Source organism: Ceratotherium simum, chromosome 13 (genome assembly GCF_057802395.1).
Source record: "Ceratotherium simum simum isolate JZ-2026a chromosome 13, ASM5780239v1, whole genome shotgun sequence".
Classification (NCBI taxonomy): Eukaryota; Metazoa; Chordata; class Mammalia; order Perissodactyla; family Rhinocerotidae; genus Ceratotherium; species Ceratotherium simum.
In genome coordinates this window covers 15620216-15643646 of record NC_141912.1, presented here as the reverse complement: position 1 = coordinate 15643646, position 23431 = coordinate 15620216, and the positions used below count along the sequence as shown (strand labels likewise).

General features: G+C 44.2%; 1 protein-coding gene across 11 annotated transcripts in view; it reads left to right on the top strand.

The window, feature by feature from the left end:
* ATXN1 (ataxin 1) overlaps positions 1 to 23431 on the top strand; it is a 390857-nt gene that overhangs the window by 341229 nt on the left and 26197 nt on the right. The gene's annotated exons all lie outside the window — the stretch shown is intronic.

Here is a 23431-nt window from a genome sequence, read left to right as displayed (position 1 = left end):
ACCAAAATAATTAATACCAAATGGTGCAATATCCTTTTTGAATCCTGTTTCAAAACAGAACTTGAATGAAACATTAAGTTCTGTCTCCTCTCTTTTCTCTCCCGTTACTCTTGGTTTTATAGTAATCACTATTACCCTCTTGGCTATGAATTTAATGTCCCTGTATAGAGCCATTCTACTAACATTCTTTTTGCCTTTCAGACTCTCTATGTCTTTGGGTATTACACTGCTTGTGTTCCATAGGGGGCCAGAATTTCGGGAAGGACTCAGATGATGTGTTGGGATGATGGAGACAGACAGGTCTGTGTGTGTGTGTGAGGTGGGTGGGTGTGGTCTCCACTGTATCTCTTCAAATGTAAATTTGCTAGATCGTCTTGCTAATAATGATTGGCATTACCTTGCATTACTTGTCACCAAGTATGTTACTATCAGAGGAGTTTGAGATTGGCTAAAGAGCTCCCATGAATGAGCCCTAGCCTTAAAAAACCAGTTGAAAGGGAACAAACCACAGGAACAGTTTTCCAAGAGGTTTGCTTCCCTTAAATTGAAACATAATCATGTTCCCTGGCTTTCAGGGCACTTGTACAAAGCCCATCTGTTTATTCAAGCATTTGCTTGATGATGTGGGAGGCTCAGCCAGTGTAATCCCAGGCATGAGATTTTCTAACGCTGAATGTGTTATTCAGGCACATTATTTCCCATTGACATATGTAAATTTAAAATAAAAGAGAATCAATAATGCAAATTTATCCATCGAAGCTAGGGGCTGGAAAACACACTTCAGATGTCACCTAGTATATCCATTCCCCTACTTTAAAGCAGGATTATAAAACTGTTCTCTTTAAAGTCATCTATTGTCGTACAGTTTAATCCAGTGGTCATTAACCCAGATTCTGAGTATCTTTTAGAAGCTCGCCAGTGCTTCTAATGTTTGGCATGGATTGAGAACCACTGGTCTAATCCAATGGTCTTTCTTAGTTCACATCTTTCTGAAATTCTGTGCTACATTTAATATAGTTGATGTCTTAGTTTTCTTCCACCTTCAGCCCTGAGCTAACATCCATGCTAATCCTCCTCTTTTTGCTGAGGAAGACCGGCTCTGAGCTAACATCTATTGCCAATCCTCCTCCTTTTTTCCCCCAAAGCCCCAGTAGATAGTTGTGTGTCATAGTTGCACATCCTTCTAATTGCTGTATGTGGGACGCGGCCTCAGCATGGCCGGAGAAGCGGTGCGTTGGTGCGCGCCCGGGATCCGAACCGGGGCTGTCAGCAGCGGAGCGCGTGCACTTAACCGCTAAGCCACGGGGCCGGCCCTCTTCCACCTTCTTGACTACTTTTTCTCTCTTTAACCAAAGTTAGATGTTTGCCTTTCTCCCTTTTTACTGCCCTGCTTGGGTATCTCTCCCAGCCTCGACTTCCCTCCTGGGGTATTGGTACTGCTTCTGAAATCCTGGTCCCCTCACCTGCTCTCCATCTCCCAGATGTGAACCATGTAAAACTAAACGAATCTTAAACTTCATTATCCTCTCCTCCTCTAGAATAACATCCTTTCCATTTTATTCATCTGATAACAGTTGTACCATTCTTATTCCCACTTGAGCAGTCTGATTCCTTTGGCTTAATTCAGCTTAATTCAGTCATTCATTTAACCTTGCTAATTCTTCTTATCTGTCTCTCTTCCACACTCACTGTGGCTGCTTTAGTCCGGACTCTAGGAACCTGAGCTGATTTGATGACAGCCTTCTGCATAGGGAGACGAGGCGTGGAAGGAAAAGTGCAATGGAGTAGGAGTTGGAGAGACTGAATTCTGGTCCTGATTCTGCATTTAATTAAAACACACTACAAAGCTCTATGACCTTAATAATACCCATCACCTCTCCAGGCCTCAGTTTTACCACCTATAGAATAAGAAGTTGTATTTTATAAATGGAATAACTAGAAATAAATATGACTCTTTGTGGAATTTGTATAAATTCCATACAGATTTGGGTTTCTTGGCCTTAGGCTAAAACTAGCATTTGAGAACGCTGATGAAAAAGATAAAAAAAGATGATCTTACAGTCCATTTAACTATCACATTCAACCCTCTATATTGGTTTATTCCATGATTCCTGCTCTCTCAATCTAGACCTCCAGAATATCAACACTATATACATGAGAGTTTGTGGTTTTTTTAGTGTTTTTCCTGAATACAGTCAAAATTTTGTTTATTCGAGATTTGTCTTCCTAAAAATGTTTGACAGATACCTAATTTGGAAATTAACTTTCTGTCTTTGAGCTACTGTTAGAAGAGAAAACTGATCTGAAAAAAGTTTGTACGCAATTAATATGCTGGGATTTTTAAAAAATCAGATAATCCAGGGTGATCTGTATAAAACGCTTTCTCTCAAAGAATGTCAAGCAGCTTTCCTGTATCGTCTCATTCAACCTTATGATTCTTTATTTTCAGGACAGTTCACATTGCTCTTGGCAGCTTACAAAATGAGAAACTGAGGTATTGTAATTTAATCCACCTCTCGGCCAAGGAAAGTTGAAAAACCCTATGGGAAAATACCAACAATTATTTGAGCCCTGACTATAGATTCTGAAAAATGTATTCCTTGAAGGGCAAAATGTGTTACTATTCCCAGAACACTGCCAACAGCAAAGAGATTATGCTCAGAATTAAATACAGCCCTGTTTCATTTCACCTTTGCTTTGAAACCCAATGAGAGAGAGCAGTGGAGCCTTCTTTCCACTCAAGGCCAAATTAGGTCAGAAAAACTTTGACGTCAACCTTCTAAGTGATGGGATGAGCAGGGGCGAGGTAGGAAATCCATGGCCTGTGTAATTGTTTAGTCCCTGACGGTTTTGTCCGGAGTGCTGGATGTACTTTGCATACTGCAGGCCGGAAATGTAGGAGGGAGAGAGCCACTTCTTGGTTGTTTCCCATGTGTCCAGAGATAAGAAATCCAGGCATTGGCTTTATCTGCTGTGTAAGTCGCACAGATGTTGTAAGCAAGAGGAGCATTCGAGGCAGCTTGCCTAAATTACTTATTTGGTGTGTTAATGACTTCAGAGCTCTCAGGTGGATAAATGAAGAGTGGTCACAAGGAAGGGATGAGCCCCATCAATGGCTCCCCAGAGACAGCCCTTCATCTGCTATTTTATTTTATTTATTTATTTTTTTGGTGAGGAAGATTGGCCCTGAGCTAAATCTGCTGCCAATCTTCCTCTTTCTTTTGCTTGAGGAAGATTGTTCCTTTGCTAACATCTGTGCCAGTCTTCCTCTATTTTGCATGTGGGACACCAGCACAGCATGGCTTGATGAGTGGTGTGTAGGTGTGCACCCGGGATCCGAACCCGCAAACCACAGGCCACCGGAGAGCTCGAGCTTAACCACTATGCCACTGGGCCAACTCCTTCATCTGCTATTCTTAAGAGGTGGTGGTTGGGGCTAGGGGTGTTTGTGGTTATAGGAGAAGGCAAGAGGAGGCAGCTCAAGTTGGCCAGTCTAAAGGATGGGTGAGAATTCACGGAGCAGAAAGGAAGAAGGTATGTGTTTCTCATGGATGAGGCTTCTCTTCCCCACTAAGCTCATCCATCAGGGTCGAAACTGCTCTTTTTTGTTTCTTAACTTAGAAGAGCCTGCTAGGAAAGTGGCAGATGAGTCACCTGTCACTAAGAGTAGGTGTTCTTAGCACTGAGGAAAATGGAAGGTGGCAGTGAATTACCACTGAGGTTTCCATACGATTGAATTACCATTACTTAGCGCCCCTGACTGCGGTGCTCAGTGCACGAGGTCATGAGGAAGTGCAGTAGCCTGCTTGGGCGACAACTGGGTTCTGCTCTCAGCAAAATGAGGGAGGCCTGGACCAGTCCAAGGGAAGAGGCTGTGGACCTTCCTTCTATTTTATGCAGCGAGTTAGAGGCAGTTAAACTGCCCCCAAAGGGCAGGGGTCCCACTCCACGTGACAGAGGTCTTCATAATGAAAATAAATGCCTCTCCACCAAGAGAGGGAGAAAAGGAAAAATGTGCACAGTGGGATTTGGAGACTCGGAGTGTGCTAAAGTCCAACGTTGTACAGGACACAGGAGCGTGTGGCTGGCAGGGCCTGGTGGCAGAGTCTCCAGTTATGTTTCAGCTTAGCTTAGTTATGAAGAAATAATTTATGTCTTCAGTTATGTTCTGTGCTCCTGACTGTAAGATGTAACCTGGGTACCGTGGCCACTGCTGCACAGAGCTTCCTACTTATCAGAGAACGGGGCCGGGGTGAAGGGGACGTGGGGCTGACATTTGTGAGGAGTGTATCTTGTTCCTGTCACAAATTGGAGTTATAGCCCAGAGGACATCAGGCACCAGCCGGCCCTTCCTCTTGATCTAGATAATGGCCTCTGAACCACTCGGGGCTCCTTTCGGAGCTCCGCCCCCTTAAATCAGAGTCAAAAGACTCGATTTTGTTTTCTGGGAAGGCCTGGTTCAATAAAAGCGTATTCCCTGTGGGCCGACAAATAAAATTGGAGCTCAGTGCATTCATAGAGTGGCCTGGAACTTGGTATTTCATTTGTGTTTTTCTGTAGCAGGAACATTTGTAGGCTTTGAAAACAAAGAGCTCCTGGCTTTATTGTGGAGTGCCTACTGTGTGTCAGGCCCTGACCTCAGTACTGGGGTGGGGGGCGCATAAATGAACCTGTCCCTCCCTCAGGGAGCTTAGGGTCTAGTGTGGTGATTCTCAACCTTAGCTGAAATTCCGGGTGCCTGGTCCCAGCCTCAGCTTGATGACAGGTTGGTTTCAGGTGTGGCCTGACCAGCAGGACTTTTTAAAATCTGCCCAGGTGATTCTAACAGGCTGCCAAGGTTGAAAACGAAGGGTCTAGTGTAATAGGTTCCCAAACTTAGCTGCCCATCATAATCACCAGAGAAGTTTTTAAAAATATAGATTCCTGGGGGCCAGCCCGTTGGTGTAGCAGTTAAGTGCGTGCGCTCTGCTGTGGCGGCCCAGGGTTCACAGGTTCGGATCCCTGGCATGGACCGACCCTCCGCTTGTGAAGCCGTGCTGTGGCGGCATCCCATATAAAGTAGAGGAAGATGGGTTCAGATGTTAGCTCAGGGCCAGTCTTCCTCAGCAAAAAGAGGAGGATTGGTGATGGATGTTAGCTCAGGGCTGATCTTCCTCACACACACACAACAAAATATGTATATATATATAGATTCCAGGGTCCCAGCGCAGATCTATGAGTCTTGGCAAACAGTGGGGAATGTGTATTTTTTTTTATTTGTTTATTTTTTGCTGAGGAAGATTCCACCTAATATCTGCTGCCAGTCTTCCTCTTTTTGTATGTGAGCTGCCACCACAGCATGGCCACTGACAGACAAGTGGTATAGGTCCGTACCTAGGAACCAAACCCAGGCCACCAAAGCAGAACATGCCGAACTTAACCACTAGGCCACCGGGGCTGGCCCTGGGGAGTGTGTATTTTTACGGGGTCACTAGTGTTTCTGATAATCGACTCGCGGAACCCTCACTGTAATGTCCTCATGCACCATCATGATCTAGAAATGTAATGCTTATACAGTCTTAATTTCTTTATTCTCATAGACAAAGCCATTTTTACTCTTTTGGATAATGGCCAATTGTGTGTGTAGTTGTTTTTAATGAGAATTTCACAACGTTCTAAAGCTACCAACCCACCAACAGCACTCCCTGTTCTCTGAGCTCTTTTCCCCACCACGTTTCTGTCAGAGAACTTGTTCTCTGCCTTAAGATAATCCCTTTCATGTAGAGTATTTTGTTAGACCCCCACATCTAGACGTGCCTTCCATCCTCCTCCATTACTGAAATCTGACTGTAACTTTGCCATCATGCTTCTGTGGAACCACAAACCCCTGGCCTTCAGGGCGTGCCTGGCTCTGGTCATTTCCTTTGAAGGTCTCCCACTATCCTGAGATTCGTTCTCTAGAAGCGGGGCCCCCTGTGATGCTGCCTCACATGGTCCCGGCAATGATGGGGCAGCTTGTAAATCCATGCGTTTAATGAAAACATTATCTTCCATGCTGTCCTTGAGGAGAGTTTCAAATCAGCTGTGAAATAGAAAACAAAACCTACCCACCTAAAGCATTATTCATGCCCGGGTGTTGGTGGCTGGTGTGAGCCTCCCTGGCTGGTCCCTTCTGATCTCTAGTTGAGAGCTTTCTGTGAAGTTCTCAGGAGTGAACATTTTCTATATTTTACTAAATGTGTTTATCATGGGTTCATTTTATCGTTCACCTTGGAAATGTTATTGATTGATTTAATCACTGGTTTAGTGCTGTTTTTCACCACTCCACCCACCATCCGTGAGTTAACCTCATCAAAATGGAAGCAAACTATAGATTTTTCAAAACTATATAGAAGGGAGAAAGATCCCGATTTTTGAGACACGTCTTTATGAAAAAATAAGAGTGTATCAGACATGGAGATAAAATGTCTCAATATTGGAAGGATGCATTTTTCTACTTAACATTAAGATATTTTTTCTAATGGAAGCCTCTTTTTATTTATATTTTTATTGTAGGAAAAGTCTAACTAACCTGTTTTAAGAAATTATCTCATACTGAAATAGAGGCCTTTTCTTCCATTTCCCAATCTAAAGTATCCTCTGTGAAAGACCATAAATGTAGTGGCCCTCATCACACATCTGGGACTCTACGTGTAGCCTACATCATGAAATCAGGGGACGCTGACGGATTCGAGCTGGAACACTGAGACGAGGCACAGTTTCCCTTCACTCTGTTGGAATTACATTGTAAGGAAAACTTATTGATCCTACATACTTAAGAATGAAGCAGAACTTTTAAAAAAATCAATCAGGAAAAATAATAGATTTCTTAGAAAAAGAATACTAGCCAAACTCAAAGTGAAAATACATTGTGGTGGGCCGGCCCTATGGCTTGGTGGTTAAGTGCGCACGCTCCACTACTGGCGGCCTGGGTTCGGATCCTGGGCACACACCGACACACCACTTCTCGGGCCATGCTGAGGCCACGTCCCACATGCAGCAACTAGAAGGATGTGCAACTATGACATACAACTATCTACTGGGGCTTTGGGGGAAACAAATGAGGAGGATTGGCAATAGATGTTAGCTCAGAGCCAGTCTTCCTCAGCAAAAAGAGGAGGATTAGCACGGATGTTAGCTCAGAGTTGATCTTCCTCACACACACACACACACACAAAGTACGTTGTGGCAAATAATGAAAATACTACATATGTCAACAGAATTCTCAGAGTACTCTGACCATTTCCTTCACTTTCTCATAATCATGAAGGAAAAAGAAATGAACACGGATTTAGTTCCTACTGAATACAAGAAGCATTTCTTAGCTAACATGTATTACAGGCATTCTCTGTGCTTAGGCACTGTGCTACGTGCTCAATATACGTGATCTCATTTAATGGTCCCCCTAATCCTGCCACGTAGATGTTATTTTCTCCATTTTCAGATGAGGAAGCAGAGGTTTGGGTTAAGTAACTTGCTGTGACTCAGAGTACCAGCCCTAAACAAAGAATCTATGTCATACCTGTAAGGTATGACATAGATTACCTCCCCAAGCCAAGGGCAACGTTCTAGCCCTTTCTTTGGGCAAGGCCAAATTCCTGACTCCACAGTGAGTATGGAAAAGAGTACCAGCCCTAAACAAAGAATCTATGTCATACCTGTAAGGTATGACATAGATTACCTCCCCAAGCCAAGGGCAACGTTCTAGCCCTTTCTTTGGGCAAGGCCAAATTCCTGACTCCACAGTGAGTATGGAAAAAAAGGGACAGACTGGAGGCTGTTCCCCAATGGTTGAGATATTTTGAAGAAAGATTGACGACAGGAGTAACTGGATATAGGAGTTAAGTGATAGGGAGGCATCAAAGATGATGACACTCTGTTCTTATGCCTGGAGAAATGGTGCAAAGCCATTGGCACCAATATGGAACCAGAGTGGATGCTGGTTAGAGAGGGATGGACAGGTGGACAGTTCCCAACAGGCAGATGGAGCCGTGAGGCTGAAGTTCAGGAAAGAGAACATATTCGGATATTTTTGTGATGGACATTGCACTTTCTCACATACATCCCCTTATTTCGTCTCACAGCAGTCTTTTGAAAATGTTACTATTATCATTCACATGTTACAGATGAGGAAACTGAGGCTCAGAGAGGTTAACTGTCTTCCGAGGCCACAGTGCTAGTAAAGAAAATGAGCTTTGTTGTCAACAGAGCACTAACTTACTTTGTTGCATTTCCATCTGTCCATTAAACATTTTATTGCCTATTTAGATTACAGTCATTCAATGCCTCCAGCAGACAGCAGCATTATTTGTTGTCTTTCATTTGCTATTAGGGCCTTAAATAAAATGGCTGGCCACTTTTTGTGCGTTTATAATGTTGTAGAGATTCTAGTTAGGGCCTGGGTATTCTAAAGAGCTTAAATAGGAAAGGGATGGATTTAATTTGTAATGAGTAATTGTGTCTAAAGAGTGTACTGTGCTCTGTGTTCAAATAAGCCAGAAAGCTATTTATACTGCAGGAATAAACAGCAAATAATACAAACAAACCCTAATTTAAAACATGAGCATTTGAATTTTATTTTTGAATGTAGATGTAATTGACCATTCATTCTGCAGACAAGGCTTTTCGTCCAGTTTAGGAGGAAAAAATGTATTAGCATGGATTATTTTCTAGAAGAAGACAGTTTTAGAGACTTAGTAAACTTTCTGAGCTGATAAGACTTGAAATCCCTCATTAATGGAGCTGAGGTAAGGAACTTTTTAATTAGAGCTGGTTCTATCTAACATCTTTGCTGGAATTGACTGGTGCATGTGATGCATGAAATGACCTGGGAAAGCGCTCAGGGGAGGAAAGTGTGTTTTTTTTTTTAATACAGATGAAAATATGACCTAAGTGAAGGAGGTTGGAAGGAGGGCCCTTCTCAAGAGGTAATCATAACAACAGCAGCCAGTACTTATAGGTCTTGCAATATGCCAGGCCCCGGTCTGAGTTCTTTGAATGTGTGAACTCACAGGTCTATGGGGTAAGTACTGGTCTTATTCCCACCTTAGAGATAAGGAAACTGAGGCACAGCTGGTGGTTGAAGGAGCCAGAGTTCCAACTCCGGTAGTTAGGATTCCAAGCCTCAATTCCACAACAGGAGTCTGTTTGATGCTTGAAAGCAGTTCACTGCTAGAGGGCACTTTTTTGAGGTACCCCAGCCTGTATGCTAGGCACTGGCTGTATTGTCCCATGCAATTCCATAACAACCCCATGAGACAGGGCTTATTATTATCTCCATTTTCTTAAAGAGGAAATCAAAGCTTAGAAAGTTGAATAACTTCCCGAAAGTCACCAGTTACCAAAGGCCAAAAGCCAGAAGTCTAGCCCAGGTCTGTGTGACACCAAAGTCAACGCTGTGTTGATGGCCCGCAGTAAGAACTATGGTGGACAGTGTTGTAGGTCTCTATACGCAAAGAATAGGCAAAGCATTTCTTCTCGTTGACTAGATTTTTCATTATAACCTCTCTTTCACTGCTTGTCCAAGAAGTACTGCATAGAGGGGGATTCCCTTCTTCCGAGACCCTAAATTAAATAAAGAATATAAAACTACCCCTGAAGTCTCCTGCTAAATGCAGTTGATTTGACAGTGTGCCTCGTTCAGAGGGTGTTGGCATTCTTCCAGTGACAGTGTAAAATTTTTTCATTGAATGAATACCTGATTAAGTTAATGATGCTGAGCCAGGGGGAGGAGGAGTAGTTTGGCAGCCGAATTCTGTAGGGTTTCTGGCAGCTGATTCAACGTCCTCAGTGCTCCACCAGCTTCGTGCTGGGCTGCGTGTGAGCCCCGGGAGAGGCTGCGGTAATTACTCAGCGCTTTGATGGAAAACAGCTGCAGGTAGCGCGTCATCCCATTGTCCATTTTTCTGGTGACTGGAAACGACTCAGGGTCCTCCTGGGCTCCATTGCGCAGCCTCACCCTGAAGTATATGGAGGGGTAGAAAGTAGGTTTCCTGCTTTCTCCGCTTTTCAAAATGAACCATTCATCTTTTGAGGGTCAGAACTCAGCCACCCATTCACTGAGTGTGAGTCATCCTGCTAATTTTAAAACAAACATTTATTTCAGAGAGAATTCTTATCTTAGCTGATTTTTACAACTTGTTTCACTATCCTTTTTATACTTGATTTAGGCTGGTTTCAATAAAATCGTTGTCTTTGTCCAAAGACCACCAGACGCATTTCCTAGGGTTTGATGGTAGGCCGATCTGGACATAGTTTTGGATAATTGGAAGTGGATTTTTAGAGGCCTTCCCATATTGCACACATTTTTAACAACATCCCACGTGGCGTACTTGTATTTCCTGCTACAGGAAGGATCAGGGGTTAATAATCTCACGTGAGAATTTGTGCTAGAAATGGAATCTCCAAGTACGGAGACTTTTCAGATACACAGTATTTTATGTCCCTCCATCAGGAGATCAGTTTTTGATCCAACACTGTATCATCACATCCAAAAATCTAAAAAAGATCCAGAAACACTTTGCCTTTTAGTAGCCAACTTCTAAGGAAGACAAAAACAGCAGTAGACAGACACAGGATAAAAAGTCAACCAACAAAGAAAGGATGACAGCCCTGGGATTCCAAGGGGTTATGAAATTCAGTCTATTCCCAGCACAGGGAATTTACCATCTAATGAGGAAGACACATGAAAATAAGTAAAAAATACAATGAACGCAGTGAAGTGATAGACTGTGGTCATTATCTAAGTGCTGGTGAGCCTCAGAGAAGGAAGGGATGAGCAAGATTGCAGTGGTCTTAAGAGGCTTTACCAAGATGTGAGGAATGATTACAAAAGGAAGTTGCAGTCAGGGGCTTGGTATGGGCAAAGGCATGGAAGGGGTGGGCACTGTTAGCCTGGGGGGGATTTGGGAGGATAGTCAAGCTGAAAGCTATAGCAGTGTGTGTATGAAAAGGTAGAGCAGGATGTTAAGGGGCACAGAGGTGAGGCACAGGGTATGGGGTTGGGATGCGGAGAACCTAAAGTAAGTGACATCTGAAGAGAGACCTGAAAGATAGCTTAGAACAGTGGTTCTCAAAGTATCGTCCCTGGAGCAGCATCCTCATCTGGGAACTCCAGGTATGAGAACCACTGGATTAGCAAAGCGGCAGCATCTTGCATCGTGGAGGGGCGGGGGTTGGCACAGAAAGTGCTCAGATAAGAGCTGAGGGAATACACATACCCAAAGGCCTCGAGCCAAGCGTGTTTGAGGGCTGGAACTTGACACAGCTGTACCCACTTGTTTATGTATCATCTGTGGTGTCTTTCATGCTACAGCAGCAGAGTTGAGGAATTGTGACAAGGACTGCATGGCTTGCAAAGCCAAAAATATTTACTAGGTGGGCCTTCGAAGTTTCCCAACCCCTGATTTAGAGGGTGAGACTGACACAACTTGGTGAGAAAGTACAGGGGAAAAGACGAGGACAGAGATGTCAGCCAGCCTTCTGTCCTCATTGAGCAATGACGTGATAGAGAGTTTTGGGGCACTGTCTGAAATTGATGCTCCTTAACTTGTTATTGCTCACAGTACCCATTGCAAATGCGAGAAACTGCATACAATTTTAAGGGCTTAAAGATGCCCTGAAGTCTAGCCATGGAAAACAGGCTGTCTCTAGCAGGTATTATGGGGATCCATGTAGCTCCAAGCAGAACTGGGTGGGAGCGATGCTGCAAAATTTAAAAACAAAATTGCAGTTGGTTTGCAAACTTTTTAAATCATGACATGTAATTAAAAAAAAATTTATTGTGATAAAATATATATAACAGAATTTACCATTTTAACCATTTTTAAGTGTAAATTTCAGTGGCATTAAGTGCATTCACATTATTGGGCAATCATGACCACTACCCATCTCCAGAACGGTCTTCCCAAACTGTAACTCCGTATACACGCTAAACATACACGCTAAACAGTAACTCCCCATTGCCCCCACCCCCCAGCCCCTCATAACCTCTATTCTACTCTCTGACTCTGTGAATTTGCCTATTCTAGGCACCTCCTATAAGTGGAATCATACAATGTTTGTCCTTTTGTATCTGGCTTCTTCTGCTTAGCATGATGTTCAAGATTCATCCATCTTGTAGCTTATATCAGAATTTCATTCCCTGTTAAGGCTGAATGATAGTCCATTATTATGGACAGAGCCCATTTTGTTTATCCATTCTTCAGTTGATGGACATTCGGATTGTTTCCACCTTTGGGCTATTGTGACTAATGCTGCTATGAACATTGACATACAATAAATGTTTGAGTCCCAGCTTTCAGTTCCTTTGTGTATAGACCTAGAAGTGGAATTGCTGGATCATATGGTAATTCTACTTTTAACTTTTTGAGGAACTGCCAAACTGTTTTCTGCGGCAGCTGCATCATTTTATGTTCCCACCAGCAATGCACAAGAGTTCCAATTTCTCTACATCCTCACCAGCACTTGTTATTTTCCGTTTTTTTCTTTTGAGTAATGGCCATCCTAATGGATGTGAAGTGGTTTCTCATTGTGGACATGTAATTTCTTTTTTTAAGTGCAGTTAAAAGAGGTGAGAACACCCTTTTTTTTTTTTTTTGGTGAAGAAGATTGGCCCTGAGGTAACATCTGTTGCCAGTCTTCCTCATTTTATATGTGAGGCCCTAAGCTAACGTCTGTGCCAATCTTCCTCTGTTTTATATGTGAGACACCCCCACAGCATGGCTTTGACGAGTGGTATGTAGATCCATGCCCAGAATCCAAACCCGTGAACCCCAGGCCGCTGAAGCAGAGCATGCGAACTTAACCACTACGCTACTGTGCCGGCCCCAAGAACACCATTTTTATGTTGGCAGGGGTTGGACAAAGGATTGGAGGCTGTATTTAAACATCACTGAGACATTCTGCCAGGGAATGATGAAGTTAAAAGGAGACTTAAAGATCTTCTATACCAGGCATGTACACATTAGTATCCCCTGGTGTATTTTTTAAAATGCCAGTGCTGGCCCCCACCTTCAGGGATTCTGATTCAGGTGGTCTGGGGTGTGTCTGGACATTGGTATTGTATTTGAAATCTCCCCAGGTGAGTCTCATGTGCAGCTAAGATTGGCTTCTTAGTCTGCAGGTGAGGAGAGTAAGGCCCCAAGACCAAGGCTCCCAGGTTTCTTATCTCTCAGCCCAGGGCCGCTGATACTGACACCCATTGTTCAGCATGACCAAGAACACAGCGAAACCAGTACTGTCCCGGGCAGGTGCACAGCTTCCTCTGTGTGCTGGAGGAAGTACTTCCTCAAGAATCCGGAGACCCAGGTGATGGAGCCCAGCCCTCCATTGGATTTGTTGGGATGTTCAGTATCCAGTGGCCATGGGAGATTCCTAGTGAGTCAGTTCCACTCAGCAGACTGAGAATATTGAGACACCAGCAAGTTAGCGGATGGGTTGCCCTGACTGCTCCAACACTTTGAACTCTATACCCAGAAAGTTGATGTGCTCAATGTGTCTTACATGTGTGTGCCATTGGGTAATGGCCATGCGGAGGCTTTCTCTACGGGGCCCTGGCCCAGATCAGATTACACTGGGTGGCGTGTTCTCCTTGCCCTTTCTGTTCCACTCCTCTGCCTGGCCACTGACTGTTTTGGGGTACGTAGATTTGGACTGATCTAGTCCTCGGTTAATGATACATTCTTATCCCTGAACTCTGATGGCCTTCGTTTATGGTGCTTATTTTATTACATGATCTATTTATTCTAAGTGTGCAATCATCACCAGCTGTAAGAAGGAGTTTATGGGCCAGCTACAAAGTTAGAGAGAGCAGTTCCCACAAGACCACCCTCACTTCTGACACCAATTACACGTTCTGTGGGTTTCCCAGACCACCCTTAGATTCAGTAATTCACTAGAAGAACTCACAGAATTTACTGAAAGCTGTTATACTCACGGTTACAGTTTATTACCGAGAAAGGATAGAGATTAAAATCAGCCAAGAGAAGAGGTGTACAGGGCAGAGGTCTGGAGGGGTCCGAACCAGAGCTTCTGGGCATCCTCTCCCTGTGGAGTCATGGAGGGCGTTACCTCCTCCCAGCCGTGATGTGTGACAGTACCCGTGGAGTATTGCCACACGGAGAAACTCACCCAAGCCTCGGTGTCTAGAATTTTTATTGGAGCTCAATCACATACCGCCCACATGGCTGACCTTTTGTCCCCAGCCCCTCCCGGAGGTCAGGTAAGTACCTTTAGTCATTAGTTCCTCCAGAGGTTGGAACTGACACCGCATGGCCTAAAGCCCCCATCATAAATCACATTGTAAGACTGTCCAGTGGCCAAAGCCCTCAGGCAAACAGACATACTCCTTTCAGGAAAGACATTCCAGAGGCCTAGAGATCACCTCGCGGTAGCTGAGGGCAAAGGCGAGACCTCTCTTTTGGCAATGTTAATCCTGCACTACATGCCAGCAGATCCACTGCATAATCCAAGAACTGGAACCCAGGTGTTTGTATCAGGTGAACCCAGATTTTCATCTTATTTCTGCCATTTATGAACCATGAAACTTTAGGCAAGTCACTTACACTCTGAGCCTCTGATCCTTGTCTTTACAACGGAGTGATCATACACTGGTTGTTACTTGTATGTAAAGCATTGCCATGGCCTGCACAGAGAAGGCCTCAGTGACTGTCAGAGCTGCTTGGCCTTGGGGAGCCTGGGTCCCAGGAGGTCTCCGGGGCCTTTGTAGTCAAGAGGATTGAAAAGTTGTACCGAACCCCAGGGACTTGAAGACAGCCATAGAAGGGATGCCAACATGTTTCCACCCTGCAGGAATGACTTGTTAGTTTATAGATTATCCAGTGGCTTCCACTTTCCTTTCATCTGGCCACATCAAGGGTAATAATGAATGCTTTAAGACCCTCTCAGAATGCCTCAGTTCCAGAAAGGCATTTTTCTGACTTGATGGAGATTTTCCTCTGCTCTGTTTGTAAATGTGGGCCATCTAATCTCCCGGAGATCCAGCCCCCTGGTGGCTGGTAGAATCTGATTAAGCCTCCTCTAGCTCCTGCTGGCTCTTTGCTTTGTGGTGTGTAGCAAAGCTTATGCGAGTGTGTGTGAGTAGACAGCTGGCAGCCTTCCCTGTGGGATGTGGAAAGAAGAGTCTGCGTTTCCCTGCCATGCCTTTTGGGAATTACTCATCCAAGAAGTATTGTGGAAAAGCAGGCAGGGTGGAACAGGGAATCGTTACCCCTAACCCTTACCAAGAAATGCCAGGCCCTAGTTTAGCATTTCACCTTATTCTATTTGAGTGTGTTGAGTCGCTTTCATGCTTTTTGGTGTGTTGGAGGCCTGTGCATTGGGAACTATTATAAATATCATCCCATCTCTCAGGCAAAGAAAGAAAATAAATTCTCACGCATCCATGACTTTCTCTCTTGTGTAAATCACAGGTATAAGCAAAAACCCAGATGTTTGAAAGGACTGATAGTTTGACGGTATGTATGGATTTGATCACAGAGCTAGGAGCGATTGGCAACAAATAAGAATGGGTAAAAACTGGGAATTCACGAGGAAGCATTTCCTGAATTACAGTTAGCATGGCTACCATTTATTGAGTCTGCACGTTATGCCAGGCACTGTGCATATTAATTCCTCCCCATCTTATTGGCAGAAATATTAATTACAAGATTACAGATTGTTGAAATACTTGCTTCCATAAAGTGGGTGCATGTAAAATTTTGAGTAACATAAAAATTACATTAAAAGAAAAGAAAAGACTGCATGGGCAGGGTGATAAAGCCAGGTCTTGACCCTGTCCTCTACCTATACCATAGACTATTCTTTCTACTACTCTCTGTGTCCTCATTATTATTAGTAGTAGTAATAATGTTAATATGTTACCTTCCTATCAGTATTAGTGATAATAATATTGATGTTTTATCTTGATATTCCAAATATGGATGTGAATGCTTAATGACTTCTGTAGTGAGATATATCACTGTAGTGCTGAGAACATTAAATTGAGTCAAAAACGACAATGTCTTGTCCTCCCAACCCCGATTCTAACTATGTGACTACAGCCAGTTCTTTACATCTCAGCACAACAGTCCCAGGGATGAGACAACGAACGGGGCCAACTACCTCTGTCCTTAAAACACTCTAGAGCGAGGCGAGAAGCACGGAGTACGGAGTGGTGGAAAGTGTCTTTGGAGCTGTTCTGAGCCTTCAGCCAGAGCGGTGGATAATCAGAGATTTGGGTGTCCTGGGCTAGCTCAATGGCATGCATGACACTTTAAAGCAGAAAGCTATTTGCTTATGTGTTGAACCAGGGAAAGTCTTGACAGAAAGGCATTTCCAGCTTTTCTTAAAAACTCAAAGTCAACCTCTGTTGGACAATTCATTTGGGACCAGTTTCGATCCAGATGGTTATCCCTCCAAGTGATTATTTTTCCGTCTTGAGCCTTTCCAGGAATTCCAGCGCGGGCAGGCTGCCAGGGGACACTGGCTACCCAGATGCTACAGCAACATTCCACATCAGCCGGCTTCCCGGGATAGCACAGCCAGCTGCAGGCCTTGCCCCCTGCCCTCCTCCTTCATGACCCAGGAAGACACACGCACGCCTGTCCTCTCATACACACAAACCTGTGCCATGTCCCCTTGCAGTGGACCCCACCCACACAACAGATCTCCTTGTGTTTCCACTGGTGGCAAAACCCACTAAAAACTCCCCCAGTATCACCGTCATCATGATGACGAGGAACGGTGATGGCAGAAGCCAGGAATCTGAGAAAAGCTTCACCCAAGGCTTGATGAAGGCTGTCTCCGTTATGCTGACAGTAGTAGCAAATAAGGGCGCCCCACTTAGGATGAGGGAGACAGCAGTTTAGCTACACGCCAAGTGGAGGAGTTCGGTAGAAGAAGGACGGCCAAGCAGCTGTGCCTCTTGAGGAATCCCCTCCAGCAGCTCCGTCAAGGCCTTTAATCAGAAGAATGACTCCGAGTCAGCTTGTCGCACTGGACTCAGAGCTACCCTGAGCCAAGGAGCATCCAAATGGGACTGTGTTCTTTTGGGTGGATTTAAATTTTTTAATTATGGTATTACATTTAGTCATCATATTCATTGCCAAAAAATCCGAAGATGAACAGAGCCCAGTGGCGCTAGTAATATAACGAGGGGGACTGTTTTTCCTGCCTTTCCTCGTCCCACTAAAATCCCAGCTGTTGGTGGTAGTGGCAGATCCCTGCCTCCAAGGAAAGCCCTGTCTGCTGTGTGTCATGCCATGGACCGAGGGGTCCTGCACCCGGTGCAGACTTGAACTGGCTTTTTGTGACACTAGAGGGAGAGAGAGATTGTTTAGAAAGCATGTTAGTGTCCACGGTTCTCCACGTCTGACCCATGCAGGATGCTCTCTCTGGGGTCTCAGCTCTCCTGGGACCTGGATCACAACTGGGTGGCTGGCACTGAGGTTGGTGCCAGGCGATGCTTAGGGTCCCCGGCTCACTTGCCTGTGCAATAAAAAGATCTTGATCTCTCTTCCTTAGTCGGCCCAGCCTATAACACTGAATGTGGTGTCAACTGCAGTCCGTGATTAGTGCTAGGTGTGGTGCAGAGGTTCCTGAACACCTTTTCCTCCTCTTATCCCTGTGCATTGTGTCTCTTTTCCACATGGAAAAGGAAAAAAAGGATATTTGCCCTTAGGCTGCATCACAATAGTGCATCCCAGTACGTCAGTCCACCCTGCATCATGGTTGGGAGAACAAGAAAGTGGTTTCCAGTGCTAGTTCTCCTCTGACTGGGAGGCCCTGGCCAAGCCGCACTGTCCACATCTGAAAAATGGAGGTGAGAATACAAAGCTCATGAGTTTGTTGTGAGGAGTAAATGAGATGTTTAAGTAGAATTATTGGCATATAGTAGCTGATCAATAAACAGAAGCTGTTGGTATTGTTTTCGTAGGGCTGCTGTAACCAATTACCAAGAATTTCATGGCTTAAAACAGCAGAAAATTATTCTCTCACAGTTCTGGGGGCCAGAAGACTGAAATCAAGGTATTGACAGGGCTGTGCTCCCTCTGAAAGCTCTAGGGGAGGTGTTCCTTGGCTTGGAGCCTCATGACTCCATTCTCTCTGCCGTCATCGTCACATGATGCTCTTGCCTATGTGTCTCAAATGCTTCTCTGCTTTTCTCTTATAAGGAGACTTGTCATTGGATTTAGGGCCCACCTGGATAATCTAGGATGGTTCATCTCAAGATCCTTAATTACATTCTCTTTTTTCCAAATAAAGTCACATTCACAGGTTCCACATGGACATATCTTTTGGGGGTCCACCATTCAACCCACTACCCTATTTTATTAATGGTACAATTTAAAGTATATATTTATCTAGTCTTTATGGCTTTAGGCACTGTACGTGGATTTTTTTTCTAGCATGGATTACAAGCTGTCCTTCTGGGATTTTTCTCTTCTCACTGCACCTCTATGCAGAGCAAGATCCCATGCCACAGGGGTGCAGAGTAGAGGAGGGAAGCCTCAGGGTATTGGGGTGAAGATATCAGACAGCCTGTTCTGCAAAGTTGTGCCAGTTTTCCGCTCACCTCCCGGGTGGTTTCTGGCCTGACTAAACCTGGATGGGACCCTCCATCCCCTTCAGAACCCACCTCCTTTTGGACCAAGACGCCTGCCCAGTGAAGCTCCATGCGAGGCACAGCAGAGAGAGCAAGTGATCAGTTTTCATCGAGGACACAGCAAAAAAGAAAACTGGAAAGTAGGCTAGGCTTCCAGGCAAGCCACCTGGACACAGGATGGAAACTCAGTCTCAAAATATTTGAGATGGGGAAAAATGTAAAAGTAAGTAGCATGAGCACCCAGCCAGGGCAAGGGTCTCCACCACTTATCTCAAACCATCAGCTCGAGTCTCCAGAGTCTACCTGGACACTTGGGATGACAGAGAGCCCCACCTCATTAGGCAGCCCGGCCCATTTTTAACAGTTCTGATGACTTTCTGGTCTCTACTGTATGTATGCATCCATGTAATCTGGCGCTCGGTTCTGTGTTCCTGCCCTCCAGGGGCATCCCTTTATAGACCTGAGCACTGCACTTCTGCTACAGCTTTTTCTGTTCTTCTCCAGGCCAGACGTCCTCAGACGCCTCAGTTGTGACTTGCTTGCCTTGTGTCCAGACCTGCGATAACCTGATCCCTCCACCCCCTACAGGCCCCGTTCTCCCGGTGTCCCCTTGCCTCAGTACTTCAGCTGTGGCTTTACCAAGGCCATGTACTGTTGCAGTATTTATTCCCTGATTCTGGACATCGTGCCTTTTTTAACGAAGCTTATAATTAGTCCATGTTTTTAAGCACCATTCCAAACTCCGAATGTATGGTCAAGCAAAAAGTTCCTGGGCTCTTTCATTTGAACCAGTCTTAAGCCAGATCTCTCCCACTCTACTGCTAAACTAATGGAGCTATTGAAACCAAGGGCAGGCGTTTACGTTTATGCTCATTAATCCTTTTTTTTTTTTTTTTTGGTTTTGTGCCATCTCTTACAGCTTCTGAGGATAGGTCTGAATGTTAATTGCCATAATAGATTACACATCCCTTCCAGCCTTCTGTTGCCTCTAAATATGATAACCAAAACATTAATAAAATGTTGAACAGGATAGAACTAAAAATAGAGTAGTGGCATACCGTTTGCTCCATGCTGACACTGCACAATTCAGGTCCACTCTACATACTAGAAGCAAAGTAAGTGTTTGATGAATGAATGTGTGATCCACTTCCTTTGGGGCATGCTTGCTCAGTCAGCCATGAAAGTATCTAGTTATGCTATCATTCAACACACCTTTCTCCATCCTGGAAACCCCAAGGATGTCAGGGTTGGGCCTATTTTTAATATTTAACCTAAATGAGAAGTGCCTTCCACTGGTGTACTACACAGATCTTCCAGTTTAGTAATATAATACAACAGAAAGGAAATTGGCATGTCAGGACTTAGAGAATCCTCCCCATGTTCTGGAGACCTCTACCATCAGGTCCAGGTGTTCTGCCTCCTAAATGGTCATACGGTTTTTCCAGAACTGACACAAGCCCATCAGTCTGCATTTCCGCCTCTTTAAAACTGAAACCATGCCTCTGTTATGCATAGACATACATACCAGACAGTCGTGGGTTTTACTCAAACTGAGAAACTCACAGGATCGGGGGTGCGAGGCAGAGCAACCCAGCTTATTGCCCTGATCTTGGAATGACGATATGTGTCAAATTCTAAGAGATATAAGTGTCAGGTTTCCATTGTTAAAGTTTGTTTATCTTGCTGGAGATGATTGAGTCATGGGTAAAATTTATGATAATAGCCTTTTTAAAGTGTTTCCCTATAGTTTTTGAAGATAGAAAGAACGAGAAGAAAAGGAGCATTTGTTATTTAGGACTGTATTGGGTCCAGGTGACCCCCAAGTAAACAGCTGAATTTTACCTAAATATCAGCTGCTTATCTCCACGGCTCCATCAATTCTGTGTTCACGTGCCGCATCAAATTCGGTTTCCCAGCACCTACTCCATTAGAAAGAGGCTAGAGGTGGTTACTTTGCTTAGGAGCTTAAGAGTAGAAAATTTAATCTTGTACCTGAGTTTCTGAAACCTTGTTGTGTATATGAATCATCTGGAGATCTTGTTAAAATGCAGATTCTGAATCAGGAGGTCTGGGTGGGCCCTGAGACTTTGCATTTCTAAATCTGCTGGGGGATGCTGGTGTTGCTGGTCTGAGGACCACGCTCTGCATAGCGTGAGCTACATTTTAAAATACTGATGGAGAGATAGATGTAGATGTGGATATAAAGATGCTTAAGATGAATGTTTTCAGAACAGTGATTATCAAGTAAACCATATGTAGTAAACCCTAAATAAATTTGTCTTGATTCGTATATTAACTCCCCTTCCACTTTTCCTTTTTTAATAATAGTGTTTAAACAGTGGGATCTGCATATGTGGTTCTTTGGTAACAGCATTTATATAATCACGTGTGGATCCATGTTTCCGAGAAATCTTTCTATCGTGGGAGGTACATCCAGAGGTGAAATCCTTGGGGCCCTAGCTGAACCACTGGTGTGTTTCAGCCGTGAGAAGGCAGTTGGGGACATCGAAGCCATTTGCAACTAGAAAGAGACCCTAAAAGCAAAAATCCCACTCTCCTTTTTTCTTCTTTTCCTTGTCTCTTTCTCTCTCCCTTCCTTTTCCCTGCTATATTTTTCCACCTTCATAATTTACCTCTCCATTCTTTCAATCCCATAAATGTACCAGGGATGTGGTGGCATACTGTGGCGCCCTCTGGTGGTTTACTGAAAATACAGCAAGACACAATCCCTACCCTTACAGTGCTTCCCCATGATGGGATATACAGACAGTACAGACAGCTACAGAGAAGGGATGCATGCCCCAGAATTAGAGAGCCCGATCTCCTCCAAGCTGCTCTGATAAATAGGAGACATGGTCCTTCTAAATATAGGAGGAGGGTGGGTTGAAATTTTTATCAGTCTGGCCCCAGGTTGCTCCAGTTCTGCGTTAATCTTTGTATCCTTGATTGATCATTAGTATTATCTGGAAAACATGTTTATCAGTGGATCACTTTTCAGAAGAATACGTTTGAATTTGCATGTTAGGCCCATATGTCTTAGTGGCTCATTAGCAGAAGACTAGCTTGGAGTCGATACACAGATCCTTAGGGCCAACTTAGCCAGTGTCTCTCAAATAAACAGTATAAATGAACCAAGGCACTACTAGAACCAAGTTAGGGTTCTTTGTCAAATTCACTAAAGCTGGGTTCTTAAAAAAGTACCTTTAGAGGGGTTTTCTAGTGTTGTATATACTGTGGTTCAGTTGCACAGACCATCTTACATTTGCATTGCTAATGGACCTCTTTCTGAAAGTGTTTGACATTTTGCTTGGCTTTGCAAGGACTTTTATGCTGCTGCTTTTTCTTCCCTAGAGCTGCCTTGGGCTAATTAACCTGTTCCCTTACTGGCTGGGCCCACTGTATGCAAATGTTCTCATGTCGGATTCTGACATATCACTCTTGCCTGAACATCCCTAATGAAATCCTATGGGGTTGTATTGGATCAGTGCTGCTGCAGAGCCAGCAGGGGGCGCATGGAACAGTTCACTTGGAGTAGATCTCCTAAATGACTCTTTGCTAGTTGGTGTGGGAATGTGGGAGCTTATACAGTTCTTTTTCTTAAGAGTGACTCTTGAAATCTAAAGAATAAAGATGATTAGCAATACTTTTTAAGCAGCCAAAAGGGGCAACTGTTTTTGATGCTTTTGTAGTTTAATTTTATTCTGTTGTTTTGAAAACGGCACTGTCTTTGTAATCATTTTGCAAGTATTGCGTGTAAGTTACGTGCTGCACTCCTTATAAGAGAAGGCTATGAGAATGCAATTATCTGGGATTTATAATAGCCCCAGGTCAGGAGGGCAAATAATTGACATCTCTCCTTTGACACAAATATTTCTTCAGCATTAATATTTTAGATCTTTTAACTTTATTTTTTGTTTCTGTCCCATTCTTTAAAGTACCTCTCTTGTCATATGAGAAATCCTATTCTTATTGAAGTGTGCTTTGATGGTGAGACACCAAATTTCTAAATCTCCACCTTTGTGTTTACTTGATCACCATCATTAAGCTTTCTTTTGTGTCATTTGTCCTTTCGTCGTGATGTTTGTTAGTGATGTTGAAGCAAAACCAACCAGGGCCACTAAATCACTGGCCAAGAAAAAACATTACAGATGAGGGTGGGGGCGTGTGAGCTGTGTAGGAGAGACGTGGCTTCGGGGGGCGGGGCTGCTGAGAGAGAAGGGAGGCTGTGTTATGATAGAAATATCGCCTTTGCTTCAGCATGGACCAGGATCGGATGCTGAAGGCTGTTGCCTTATTACGTTTGTTTAAAAATCAGATCATGGAAAAGAAAGGCTGGGTAGGAAAAACGGTAAAACCCCAAGGCCTGGAATTCCCGAAGCCCAATGCCACCGCTTCCCAGGATCACAGCACATGAATCGCTCACGTCTGCAGCTGCCGCCTGTAGGGGGCGCTCACATCTGCTGCTTGTTACCCTGGTTCCTGTGACATTGATGTGCTGCCTCTTGCTAGGTGGGCACCCATTTGGCCACATAGTCTGGTGACTTGGAGTTCAGTGGTTTCTGAGAGACTGAGCTATGTGCCCATAAGACCTGGCTCCAGACTCACTCTTTGTACGGCTAGGTTTAAACCCACAGGTCTGATTGGTCTGAGAGAGGTTTCATCTCTAGGGTTATTGGTGGGTTGACTCTTTCCAAGGAGATAGGGGAGGCAGGGTGTGAGGAGAAAATTCAGAGACGGCCTGGAAAGGAAGAAGGAGGCAGGGATGAAGCCGACATGTAACGGCCATTAAGGAAACATTCAATGCATCCA